The sequence below is a fragment of the Mauremys mutica genome, unplaced genomic scaffold (genome assembly GCF_020497125.1).
Source record: "Mauremys mutica isolate MM-2020 ecotype Southern unplaced genomic scaffold, ASM2049712v1 Super-Scaffold_100183, whole genome shotgun sequence".
Classification (NCBI taxonomy): Eukaryota; Metazoa; Chordata; order Testudines; family Geoemydidae; genus Mauremys; species Mauremys mutica.
In genome coordinates, this window is record NW_025423281.1 from 390372 (window position 1) to 402865 (window position 12494).

The 12494-nt window shown below is 58.3% G+C and overlaps 1 non-coding gene across 1 annotated transcript; it reads right to left on the bottom strand.

The window, feature by feature from the left end:
- Positions 1-11270: 11270 nt before the first annotated feature.
- Positions 11271-11352, bottom strand: TRNAS-GCU. Its single transcript has one exon. It is a non-coding gene; the product is annotated as a tRNA-Ser (tRNA).
- Positions 11353-12494: the final 1142 nt, after the last annotated feature.

Here is a 12494-nt window from a genome sequence, read left to right on the forward strand (position 1 = left end):
ACCAACAGAGGTTGGTCCTCTGCAAGCTCTTACCCTCACCCGCCTTGTCTCTCTTGGACTCTGAAAAGTGCTTTCTCTCCACTCCCTTTGGAGAGAAAAGACGGTTACTCACTGTTGTAACTGTTGTTCTTCGAGATGTGTTGCTCCTATCCATTCCAGTTAGGTGTGTGCGCGCCGCGTGCATGCTTGTCGGAAGATTTTTACCCTAGCAACACTCGGTGGGTCCGCTGGGCGCCTCCTGGAGTGGCGCCGCCACAGCGCTAGATATATACCCCAGCCGACCCATCCACTCCTTAGTTCCTTCTTGCCGGCTACTCCGACAGTGGGGAAGAAGGGCGGGTCTGGAATGGATAGGAGCAACACATCTCAAAGAACAACAGTTACAACGGTGAGTAACCGTCTTTTCGTCTTCGAGTGATTGCTCCTATGCATTCCATGTAGGTGATTCCCAAGCCTTACCTAGGCGGTGGGGTCGGAGTGAGACGTGGCAGAGTGTAAGACTGCTGAGCCAAAGGCTGCATCGTCTCTGGACTGTTGCACCAGTGCGTAGTGGGAAGCAAAGGTGTGAACGGAAGACCAGTTGGCCGCCCGACAGATGTCCTGAATGGGGACATGGGCCAGGAAGGCGGCAGAAGAGGCTTGCGCTCTTGTAGAGTGAGCAGAGAGATGACCAGCCAGAACCTGAGCGAGCTCGTAGCATGTCTTGATACATGACGTCACCCAGGCCGAAATCTGCTGGGAAGAGACTGACATGCTCTTCATGCGATCTGCTACCGCCAGAAAGAGCTGGGGTGAACGGCGGAAAGGCTTTGTTCGGTCTATGTAAAAAGCGAGGGCCCTACGCACGTCGAGGCTATGAAGCTGTTGTTCCCTACGGGATGCGTGCGGCTTCGGGAAGAAGACCGGGAGGAAGATGTCCTGGTACACATGGAAAGCCGACACCACCTTAGGCAGGAAGGCGGGGTGTGGCCGAAGCTGCACTTTGTCCTTATGGAAGATAGTATACGGCGGGTCAGCCGTTAGGGCACGAAGCTCAGAGACTCGTCGCGCCTAAGTAATTGCGACGAGGAAGGCTGTTTTCCAGGACAAGTAGAGAAGGGAACACGTGGCCAAGGGCTCACAGGGGGCTCCCATAAGCTTGGCTAAGACCAAGTTCAAATCCCAGGCAGGAGTTGGGCGCCGTACCGGAGGGTATAATCGTTCTAGCCCCTTTAGAAAACGGGAAACCATGTGATTGGAGAAGATGGAACGTTCCCCTATGCTGGGCCTAAAGGCGGAAATTGCCGCCAGGTGCACTTTCAAGGAGGAGATTGCGAGGCCTTGCTCCTTGAGGGACCAGAGATAGTCCAGGATCTTGGGAATAGGTATCAGGAGAGGGTTGAGACCTTTCTGACTGCACCAGAGCGCGAAACGCTTCCACTTAGCGAGGTAGGTCGACCGAGTGGAAGGTTTTCTGCTCTCTAGCCATGCAGTACATCGGGATGAAGCGACCACTCGTGGGAGAGGAAAGACCTGCTGAGGCGGTCTGCCAGTGTGTTCTGCACTCCCGGGGGAAACGATGCCACTATGTGTATGGAGTGGGCTATGCAAAAGTCCCACAGTTGCATCGCTTCCGTGCAAAGCCGGGAGGAACGTGCACCGCCCTGCTTGTTGATGTAGAACATCGCTGTCGTGTTGTCTGTGAGGACGGACACGCAGCGACCTTGAAGTTGGGAGCGAAAAGTCTGGCATGCCAAGCGAACCGCTCGCAGTTCCCTGACGTTGATATGGAGGGCCAGCTCGCGGGGTGACCAAAGGCCCTGGGTGTGTAGGCTGCCGAGGTGAGCACCCCAACCCATGGCCGAGGCGTCCATAGTTAAAGTGATGGAGGGGTGAGGGGGGCGTAACGGAACCCCGGCACACACCACCCTTGGGTCCAACCACCAGTTGAGCGAGACGAGGACGGATTGCGGGATCGTAACCACCGTGTCTATGGAGTCCCTGTGCGGGCAGTAAACCGACGCCAACCACGTTTGAAAGGTGCGAAGGCGGAGCTTCGCGTAAGGTGTCACGAAAGTGCACGCTGCCATATGGCCTAGGAGGCTGAGGCTGAGGCAGGTGCGCACCGTTGTCGTCGGGAAGGACTGCAGGCTTCGGATGATGGAAGCCATGGCCTGGTGTCGAGGCAGAGGGAGGCAGGCCCTGGCTAGATTGGAGTCCAGGACCGTGCCGATGAATTCTATCCTCTGCGTTGGAGTCAAGGTAGACTTCTCGGCGTTGATCATAAGGCCTAGGTGTTGAAACAGGCCCAGGATCTCGGCCATTTGCTGCGCTACGAGCTGGTGGAAAGTTCCGCGGACCAGCCAGTCGTCGAGATACGGGTAAACATGTATTCAACGACGGCGAAGGGCCGTGGCGACCACCGCCATGCACTTGGTGAAGACCCTCGGTGTGGTGGAGAGGCCGAAGGGGAGCATCGTAAACTGGTAGTGCAGGTGGTTGATGACAAAACGCAGGTAGCGTCGATGAGGAGGGTAAATCGTAATATGGAAATACGCGTCCTTCATGTCGAGGGCGGCAAACCAGTCTCCCGGATCCAGGGAGGGAATAATGGTCCCCAGGGTTACCATGCGGAACTTGAGCTTGACCAGAAATCTGTTGAGCTCTCGGAGGTCGAGGATTGGTCGTAGACCTCCCTTCGCCTTGGGGATTAGGAAATATCGGGAATAAAATCCCCTGCCCCGCATGCCTTCCGGCACCTCCTCTATGGCACCCAAACTCAACAGAGTCTCGACCTCTTGCAAGAGGAATTGCTCGTGAGAGGGGTCCCTGAAGAGGGACGGGTAAGGTGGGTGGGAGGGAGGGGGCGAAACAAACTGGAGGCGGTAACCAGACTCCACCGTGCGAAGTACCCAGTTGTCTGTTGTTATCTGGGACCACGCCGGGAGGAAGTGGGAAAGACGGTTGAAAAACAACGGGGAAGGATCCGGTAAAGAAACTGGTGAGCCGTCCTCGGGCGTCCCATCAAAAGTTTTGCTTGGGTCCTGAGGAAGGCTTGGAGGGCGGTTGGGACTGGTTTCCCTGATTGCCCGACTGCCTGCGCCGGTTCACTCTGTCCCTGTGCCTATTGTCGGGCTGCGGTCTGGGCTGGTTGAACGGGTGGTACGGCTGTGGCTGGAAGGATCTCCGCTGGGTAGCTGGCATATGCATGCCCAGGGAGCGAATGGTAATTCGACCATCCTTGAGGGTCTGCAGTCGTGAGTCTGTCCTTTCAGAAAAGAGACCCTGGCCATCAAATGGCAAGTCCTGGATGGTGTGCTGGACCTCCGGCGGCAGTGTGGAGGCCTGAAGCCACGAAATTCTCCGCATCGTCACTCCAGAGGCCAAGGTCCTGGCCCCCGAATCTGCAGAGTCCAGAGAGGCTTGGAGGGCCGACCGGGAAGCCTTTTTACCCTCCTCGACAAGGGCCGTGAACTCAGGGCGGGAGTCGGATGGCACAAGTTCAGAGAACTTCGAGAGGGACACCAAGGTGTTATAGGTGTACCTACTGAGGAGAGCCAGCTGGCTGGTGACTCTCAACTGGAGGCCCCCGGCCAAATAGACCTTACGGCCCAAAAGGTCCATACGCCGCGCTTCTTTGGATTTGGGCGCTGTCGCTGGCTGGCCATGACGCTCACGGTCGTTAGCCGACTGGACCACCAATGAGCATGGAGCTGGGTGCGTGTAGAGATACTCGTATTCCTTGTATGGGACCGAGTATTTTCTCTCTACCCCCCGAGCGGTGGGCGGGATGGACGCTGGTGATTGCCAGACAGTGTCCGCATTCCGCTGTATAGTGCGGATGAAGGGCAGGGCCACACGAAGAGGCGCATCTGCTCCGATTATGTTGACGACGGGGTCATCATCCTCTGCCACCTCCTCAACTGGCAAGTTTATGTTTTGGGCCACCCAACGTAGCAAGTCCTGATGGGCCCGAAGGTCGATCGGAGGAGGGCCCGAGGAGGACGCCCCAGCCACGGCCTCATCCGGCGATGAAGAGGATGATAGGCCCAGGAGCAGCGTGTCCGGCGGGGCTTCATCAAGCTGCTGTGGGGCCTCAGTGACAGGGAGATGCTCCGCATCCATGGGTGCCAGCGGCTCCTCTACCACGGCAGTGGGAGGAGGTCTGCTGACCGTAGCCTCAGGCGCCCTGTGGTCGGATGTCCTGGAGCGCTGAGTGGAAAAGGGCACTCCTTGAGTCTCATGGTAGGCCCATGGAGTCCAGAAGCCCCATTGAGGAGGCCCCTGGTCTTGCCCTTGAGGCTCTGTGAGCTGATCAACTGCGCTGTCTGCCTGAGAGGAGACGGACGGCTGTCTTGAAGGCCACGGCGGTACCGAGAGACTTTGTGACTGTGCCGTTGATGCCGCCGGTCTGCCCCTGGACGGTGCCGGGGAACGGTGACGGGCTTCGCGGTGCCGGGAATGAGACCGGGACCATAGACCGTGCCGGTGCCGGAAGGTCGACCGGGATCTGGATTCCCGCCGGTGGGAACGGCTGCGGAAAGACCGGTACCAGGACCGGTACCGAGAGCCGGATCGGTGCCGATAGTGCCTGCCAGGAGACCGGGACCGGGATCGTCTCCGCGAGTACGACCGGTACCGCGATGGAGAGCGGTACCGGGACTGCGAGCGGTGCCGAGATCTGGAGCGGCGAGAACGGGAACGCCTCCGGGACCGGGACCTGGAGTAGCGTCTGTCCTGCCTGTCAGGGGAAGGAGGCCGCATGATAGCTGGCTTGCCCACTGACTTAACAACCCACACCGGTGGTGCCAGGGGTTGAGTATGCGTTGGCTCCGTCAACGCTATCAGCTCTCTCGCCGTCGAAAAGGTTTCAGGTGTCGACGGGAGAGCGAGCTCGACTGCTCTATGCACCGGGGAGCAAGGAGGTACCAGACTCGACGGCCCTTGCGGTGCCGGAGTCAACGGTACAGCGCACGGTTTATGCGCTGCCGGAGTCGGTGCCGGGGGTGTCGGTGCCGGTGGTTGGACGAGCGGTCCTGGTGCAGAGACCTTGGAGGACGTCTGCGCTGGCTTACGTTTCCTCGAGGGAGAGAGGGAACGGTGCCGGGGGGCCAGTGCCGGCTGCTGCTTCTTCATAGCCTCGGTACCGGAACGGCCAGGAACTGCTGGAGTGCTCCGCACCAAAGAGGTCTGTGGAGCGGCTGGTGCCGGCACTGCAGGGCTAAGTGCCGATTCCATCAGGAGCTGCTTCAAACGAAAGTCATGCTCCTTCTTTGTCCTTGGCTTAAAGGACTTGCAAATGCGGCACTTATCGGTCAGATGGGACTCTCCTAAGCACCACAGGCAGGAGTCGTGAGGGTCTCCAATTGGCATGGGCCGCTGGCAGGCCGAACACGGCTTAAATCCCGGTGCCTTGGGCATGAGCCTGCACCGGGTTGGGAAAAAGAAGGGCTAGGCCCCTCAATTTCCACTAACTAACTAACACTAAATACAACAAACTATTTAAACTAATCTAACTATTTTTAAAGAACTATATACAACAAGTATGAGTGAGAAGCTAGGGCTGTGGAGGTCAACTAAGCACTCCACTGTTCCAACGACCGTCACGGGCGGTAAGAAGGAACTGAGGAGCGGACGGGTCGGCTGGGGTATATATCTAGCGCTATAGCGGCGCCACTCCAGCGGGTGCCCAGCCGACCCACCGAGTGTTGCTATGATAAAAATCTTCCGACGAGCCGTGCACGTGGCGCGCACACACCTAACTGGAATGCATAGGAGCAATCACTCGAAGAAGAACATGCTCCATCTCTTTATTGCAGGGGAGACCTGGCCCCTCCTGCCAGGCTAAGCCCACAGGGAGATTTTTCAGCCTCCCCAGTAATAAAGTCTCTGAACAAAATGCTGGAAAGGAGCAGAACCAAAGGGGCTGGGCAGGCTCCATAGGGACACTGGCTCCTCCCTTCCCCTCCTGTTCGGCCATGTCCTGTCGCTGGCAGAGATCGGCCCCCCTATCTCCCCCCCCAGAGGCAGCCGTGTCTGCGGGCTCCCCCAGCCAGCACCTACTAACCACCACCCACGCTGGGGGAGTGACACAGGACAGCAAATTCCACCTACCCAAGGACAAATTGCTGCAGATAAACGGGCTGGGTTCACATCCCAAAGCTGAGGAGAATTTAAGAATTATGGAGAAAATAGGGAAAATGAGAGACTAGAGAGTCAATAATTTTAGGGAATCTCCTTGGATTTTCTAGCCACATGTGGGGAGGGGAGAGAGAAGGGGAAGAACCAGAGAGAATTGTTCTCAGGTTTTGAGATGGAAAGAAATGGCACAAACAGGAAAAGGACGCAAGTAGCTCACCCCCGTGACCATAGGCGTGTGCAGCACATTTCATTAGGGTGTGCACCCAGGGAGCCCCGCCCTAGCCCCACCCCATCCACTGCCTCCCCCTTCCTGCCCCCTGGCTGCCCCCCTCAGAACCTCCAACCCCCCCTGTTCCTTGTCCCCTGACTGCCCCCTCCATAGGCCCCCCCAACCGCTAATCACCCCCCCAACTATCCAACCCCCCTCCCCAACTCCAGGCAGCTCTGTCTAGTGGCTGCTCCCACCCACACACTCAAAGTGGCAGAGGAGGTTCCCTCTCCTTCCGGGGGAAGGTTGCCTAGTGGTTAAGGCACAGGGCTCAGGCTCAGGCGTTCTGGGTTTGAGTCTCTGCTCTGCCACAGACTCCCTGCTCAACCTTGGGAAAGTCACTTCACCTCCTTGTGCCCTAGATCCCACCTGCCCAATGGGGCCAACACTGACCCTGCCTCCTGGGCTAAATCCATCCACGGCTGGGTGATGGGGGGGTGGGCAATGGAGATACCAACATGGGGAGATTGGGGCTGAATTTCTCCACAGCCGGAGAGTGGGAGCCAGCTCCACAGGGGGGATGGGAGCGAGAGGGGCTCAGGCCAGCTCCACACAGAGGGGGTCAGGGCTTCAGCCCTGCAACTTCTGCCACTAAGGTGGCTGGGGCTCCGGAGCCGGGGACTTCAGCCCCACATCTTCTGCCAGAGTCCAGGGCTTCCCCCCCCGCCCCTTCTGCTGGTATCTGGAGCTTCTCCCCCCCCCCCAACCTCCCCCTGCCCCAGCCCCAGCCCAGCTGGGCTCCCCGGGGCTCCCGCCGCTGCTGTGGCCGGAGCCGAGCCTGGCGGGCAGGGAGCAGCGATTCACGCGGGGCCCTGGCAGAGCCCCCAGCCCGAGCGGGGCGGGGCAGCCCCAGGGGAGCGGGGGGGGGCTCTGCTGCTGCTGGCCCCGCCCCCCACACCGACCCCTGGGGCTCTTTGGGGGGGAGTCACTCGGCCCCCCAGGAGCGGGGGGGGGAGCAGCGGAGTGGAGCCTGCCCAGCAAACAGCTGATCGCAGCTGCGCCCAGGCCGCCCCCGGGAAAAAGCTCCGCGGAGGAGGCACCACAAGCTGCCGGCAGCGGGTCATTCCCGGGGGGGCCGAGCACCCACCTGCAGCCGCCACAGCCCCCCCCGGAGCCCCCACGGGAGGGGGGGAGCAGCCTCCCCAGCTGGGGCTCAGGGCATTGGGGTACCGGGGCTCCTCCCATGCGCACGCCTGGGCCCGGGACACTCGCACACACACTCTGCCCCGGGGCTCCCCTGGTACCCAGAGACCGATCAACCCCCCGCCTGCAGCTCCGGCCTCTCTCGCCCCACCAGCCGCACCCAGGGGAGCCCCGGGCCCCAGGCTCTGTCCCCACCTGGAGCCCAGTGAGGCCGGGGGCAGCTCCTGCTGCAGCTGAGAACAGCGGCTCCACTCCGGCTCAGGCGGCTCCAGCGCTGCTGGCAGCATGTGGCCACCAGGGAGCAGCTGCTGAGCCCGGGCTCCGCGTCACAATGTGCCAGAGCCCCGTCCCCAGGAGCTGCCCCGCCCCCAGGCTGTGCCAGAGCCCCGCCCCCAGGAGCTGCCCCGCCCCCAGGCTGTACCAGAGCCCCGCCCCCGGGCTGTGCCAGAGCCCCGCCACCTGGAGCTGCCCCTCCCCCGGGCTGTGCCAGAGCCCCGCCCCCAGGAGCTGCCCCGCCCCTGTCTGTGCCAGAGCCCCGCCCCCAGGAGCTGCCCCGCCCCCGGTCTGTGCCAGAGCCCCGCCCCCAGGAGATGACCCACCCCCAGGCTGTGCCAGAGCCCCGCCCCCAGGAGATGACCCACCCCCGTCTGTGCCTGAGCCCCGCCCGCAGGAGCTCCCCCACCCCCATCTGTGCCAGAGCCCCACCCCCAGGAGCTGCCCTGCCCCTGGCCTGTGCCAGAGCCCCGCCCCCAGGAGCTGCCCTGCCCCTGACTCTGGGCTTTCTTCTCCTGGCTCCTGCCTCCTTCTTCCCAGCGCCTCCCGGCTCCCAGCTGCTCCCTTCCTGTGTCTGCAGACAGCCCCCTAGGGTGTGAAAGCAGAATTAGGGGGCAGGGAAAGAAGGACAGTTTGGAAAGGTGGGTTTTTGCGGGGGTGTGTGTGATCCAGATGGAGTCAGAAGCAGTTGGGCAGCAGAGGCTCAGGGAAATTGAGGGGAACCCCCTGGGTGTCCCAGTGTTGGCCAGGGATTGTACAGCACCTAGCGCAATATGGGGTCCCGATCTCAGTCATGCTCATGCAGCACCTGGGAGCCCTGATGTCTGTTTCCTGATCACAGGCACTGGGAACGGATAGAGGGGAAACTTCAGCACCTGAAGGGTTAATGTAGCCCTATGTGCAACCCCTGCTGGGTGGCACTGCTGCTCTCCGGAGGGAGTGGCTTAGTAGACAAACAGCACAATTCCTTTCCCATGTGATCTAGTTATCTGGTTTCCTTGTTTTCCCTTGGGTGGCCTGGGTTCAATTCCCAGTGTGGGAACAGTGCAGAGCTTTTGCTCAGAGGGGAGGAAGGGAATGGGGAGGGATCCTGGAAGCAGGGCATTTGGACAGTGTGGGGAGGGGGTCCCAGAAGTGGGGGTGGGGGGCAGAGGTCTGAGGGGAGATCAGGGATGGATTGCAGCATTGTGGGAAGTGGGCAGCATGGAGAGCCCAGGCCTGGCATGGGGACGGGGAAGAGTGACTCTGTCCTTCTAAACTCACCAACTGCAGACTAGGCAGGACTGGAAGAATTACGTATTTGTTGGTAAATGTCAATTTCAGTGTAAAAGTACAACCCAATGGCAAAATATTTCCATCGATAATAATCAAAATTGACAGATGGGCAAAGTAAGAAACATGCTGCTTGAGAATTTATCCTTTTCTAATCCTATTGGGGTCCCTTCTGCCTTAGATGCCACCATGTGGGTGTTTCATTTCCCTCCCTATTTTCACACAGAGACACAATTTCCTTTGCATGGATCCATGAACAGCAAAATCTTCCTGTGTCGCTTGTTTGAGCCAGGGCATTCGATTCCATTGACACCTTCTCTCCTGCAATGGCAATTGTCAAACAGAGGGGACGTGGCCACCTTCACCCCTGGCAGTGAGATATTCACTCTCCTCTTTCTTCAGGCTGCTGCTGTTATTCCATGAATCATCAAGGATGGAATAAAAAGCTGAGTTTACTCCAGATTGAGGAAAGAAAGGAGCCACCAACTCCCCGAAAAATCTCTGTGCCCAGAGAAAACCTGCCCCTGTTATTGGAATCCCTGATGTGTTGGTGGCTTGTTTATTTACATTGAGGGTTGAGTCCTGCTTAGTGCACCGTGTTTGAGAATGAAAATCCTAACCTGCCCTTTGAAATAACAAAAGCAGCAGGACATGTTTCTGTCCCTGCCCCAGAGCAGACAGACCAATGGAGAAATGCCATGAGTCCAGGGTAATACTCCCCTGCGGTTTTACCATTTCCACTTGCTAAACCCCCTCCCAACCTTCTGGGCTCCTGGAGCAGGGGACTGAGCCTGAGCCGAGACACGGACACTGCAACTTTACAGCCCAAGCCACATGACCCTGATTAATGTGACACGGGCCAGTCGTGGGTGTTTCATTGCACTGGAGACGTAGCCTAATGTTATGTCTACACTGCGATTAACACACCCAGGGCACCAATCGCAAAGCCCGGGTCAGCTGACTCAGGGTTATGGGGCTTGGGCTGCAAGACTATAAAATTACAGTGCAGACAGATGGGCTTGAGCCCAGTCTCTGAGACCCCACGAGGGGTGAGGGTTTCCGAACCCAGGCTTCAGTGTGAATACAAATATCTGCACCACAGTTTTTAGCCTCTCAACTTTAGCTCCATGAGCCCACGTCAGATGGTCCAGGCCAGCCATGCTGCCGTCTTTATCCCAGGAGAGATGGACTCTAAGGGTACGTCTCCCTGCAATGTCAGCCCAGGTGTGGCACGCTGTGCTCAAAGCAGCACCCTGGAAGCCCCATATTCACCGCTCTCATATGATGATGATACGGTTTGTACAAAGTCTGCCTCGTGAGGTATCATTTCAAAAGTCTTGGTCTGTTGAACATTAATATTGTGTTGGATTATGTGTGTAGCATTGGCTGGGAAGTTTTGCTCTGTGTGTGTTACTGAGATGAGGTTGGGAAATGCCCCCCACCAGCCTTTCAGGTGTGACAATGGAGGAGCCAGACTCGCTGCTGACCCATTAAAGGGATCCACACTGCCAAGGACTATCCCAGGAACCGTATACAATGCAGACTTCTCCGAGATAGCACAGCGACAATGGACACTGCTTGACTCACATCGTAGCAAAGATACTTCCTAGCCAGTTGGAAGAAACTATGACAGATGGGGTAGAGACATCATGAGTTGCCCTCTCTCCCCCACAACTCAACAGCTGGAAACATACCTGGATGACAAAACTGATTCAGAAATCAGAAGAGAATAATAATAGTACATTCAAACCAAAGTCCCCAAACAGACTAGTAGTGGTTTTTCAGCAGAAAATTTTCAGTTTGGGGAATTTTGTTTTCTCAGTCAGACTTTGCCAGGGGAAGCAGAGAGAAAATGGTTGAGTTGCCTCCTTCAGAACAGCTTGGCCTAGACACTAGCTCTGGTTCACTGTTGTGGCCTTGCTCAGGTTGGGGGTATTTTAATTATTTGGGGAGGTCCCAGGGTGTTTGGGGGGAGATTATGAGGCTGTTCCCTTTTGAGATAAAAACTAAGAAATGCCGGACTAGAGAATTTTTTTAGAAATCTGGTATTTAGACATTTTATTTGAAGCAAACGGGGGGTGGGGGAGAGATTCTGAGAAGGTTTTTGTTTGCAAGAAGCAACATTGTTTGATCTGTCATTGTACCAAAGGGGGGAGATGGTTGTCTATAAAGGAGGGTGAAGACTAAATGCAGCCAATGAGGATGGGATTTGAACCCATGTGTGCAGAGCACAATGGATTAGCAATCCATCACCTTAACCACTTGGCCACCTCATCTGAGCTATCAAGAAGTGGACAGGAGGAGAAATCTAAGGCCGGCAGAGAGAGGGACACTAAGGAGTTTTTAAATACTAAGCGTAAGCAGGGGCTGAATGAGCTCCCCCCTCACATTTAGTGAGGAGCTGGGGGAAGACTTCAGGAACAGGCCGTGTTTGCACAGACACCCCTACTCTGCCTAGCTATGCAGCATGAGGGGGCCGCTTCCCCAAAATGACCAGTTTGGGATGGTGGTGGGTTGCAAATCACTTTAGGATTGAGTGGAATGAAATGTTATTCTCCTTCCTGTACGAGCGAAGGGCAGCGGAACGTACCTAGGCCGTCCTGACGGAGGGGTGGGTGGGGGAGGAATCGCTTTCATTGGACGGCAGAGAAGTGATTGAGGACGTCACCCTAACCCAGTGGTCCCCAAACATTTCACACTGCGCCCTCGTATCCATGGCTGTGGCCCCTCGGAAGCCGCGGTCGAGAACCGGGGCTGGGAGTGGGGCCGTTGCTTGCTGGGGAGAGGGGTGCGGACAGGGGTAAGGGGGTCGAGGCCGGGCTGGGAGCCAGGGGCCCAGGCTGAGGGTGGGGTTGGGGAAGAGCTGGGACAGAGTGGGGCTGAGTGGGGCTCCCTCCCTGCCCTCCATGGGGGCTGGCTCAGGCCCTGAGGTGCCCCCATCAATCTTCCTCTGTGTCCCCCTAGGAGTCATGCCCCACATTTTGGGGCCCACTGACCCCTACTCGCTAAGCAGGGGCTGGTGATGCCAAAGCCCAGGGAAAGGGAGAACAAGTGCGGGGGCCCCAGCACCGGAACCATGCCCCCCCCGCACTTCTGTGTGTGGCTCCGCCCCCTTCCACCCACGGCCCCACCCACTGTCACATCTGTTCCACCCCTTCCCCCACTGGCCCCGCCCTGTCACTCCTTTACCCCGGCCCCGCTGCGGCCCCGAGACCAGAGACGCTCTGTGCCCCTGCTGCAGCCCCCAGGCCGTAGCAGGGAGTGGGAGCTCCTCCAGCCCTGGGGCTGACATGGGGGAGACTTTTCCAGGGGGGCCCAATTTGGCCAGGGCCCCTAGTCATGGGCCCCACTGCCGCCTTGGCAACGCAAGGTTTGGGGAGGCAGAGCCCCCCCGAGCCTCCATTACGAGCCGCCCAGG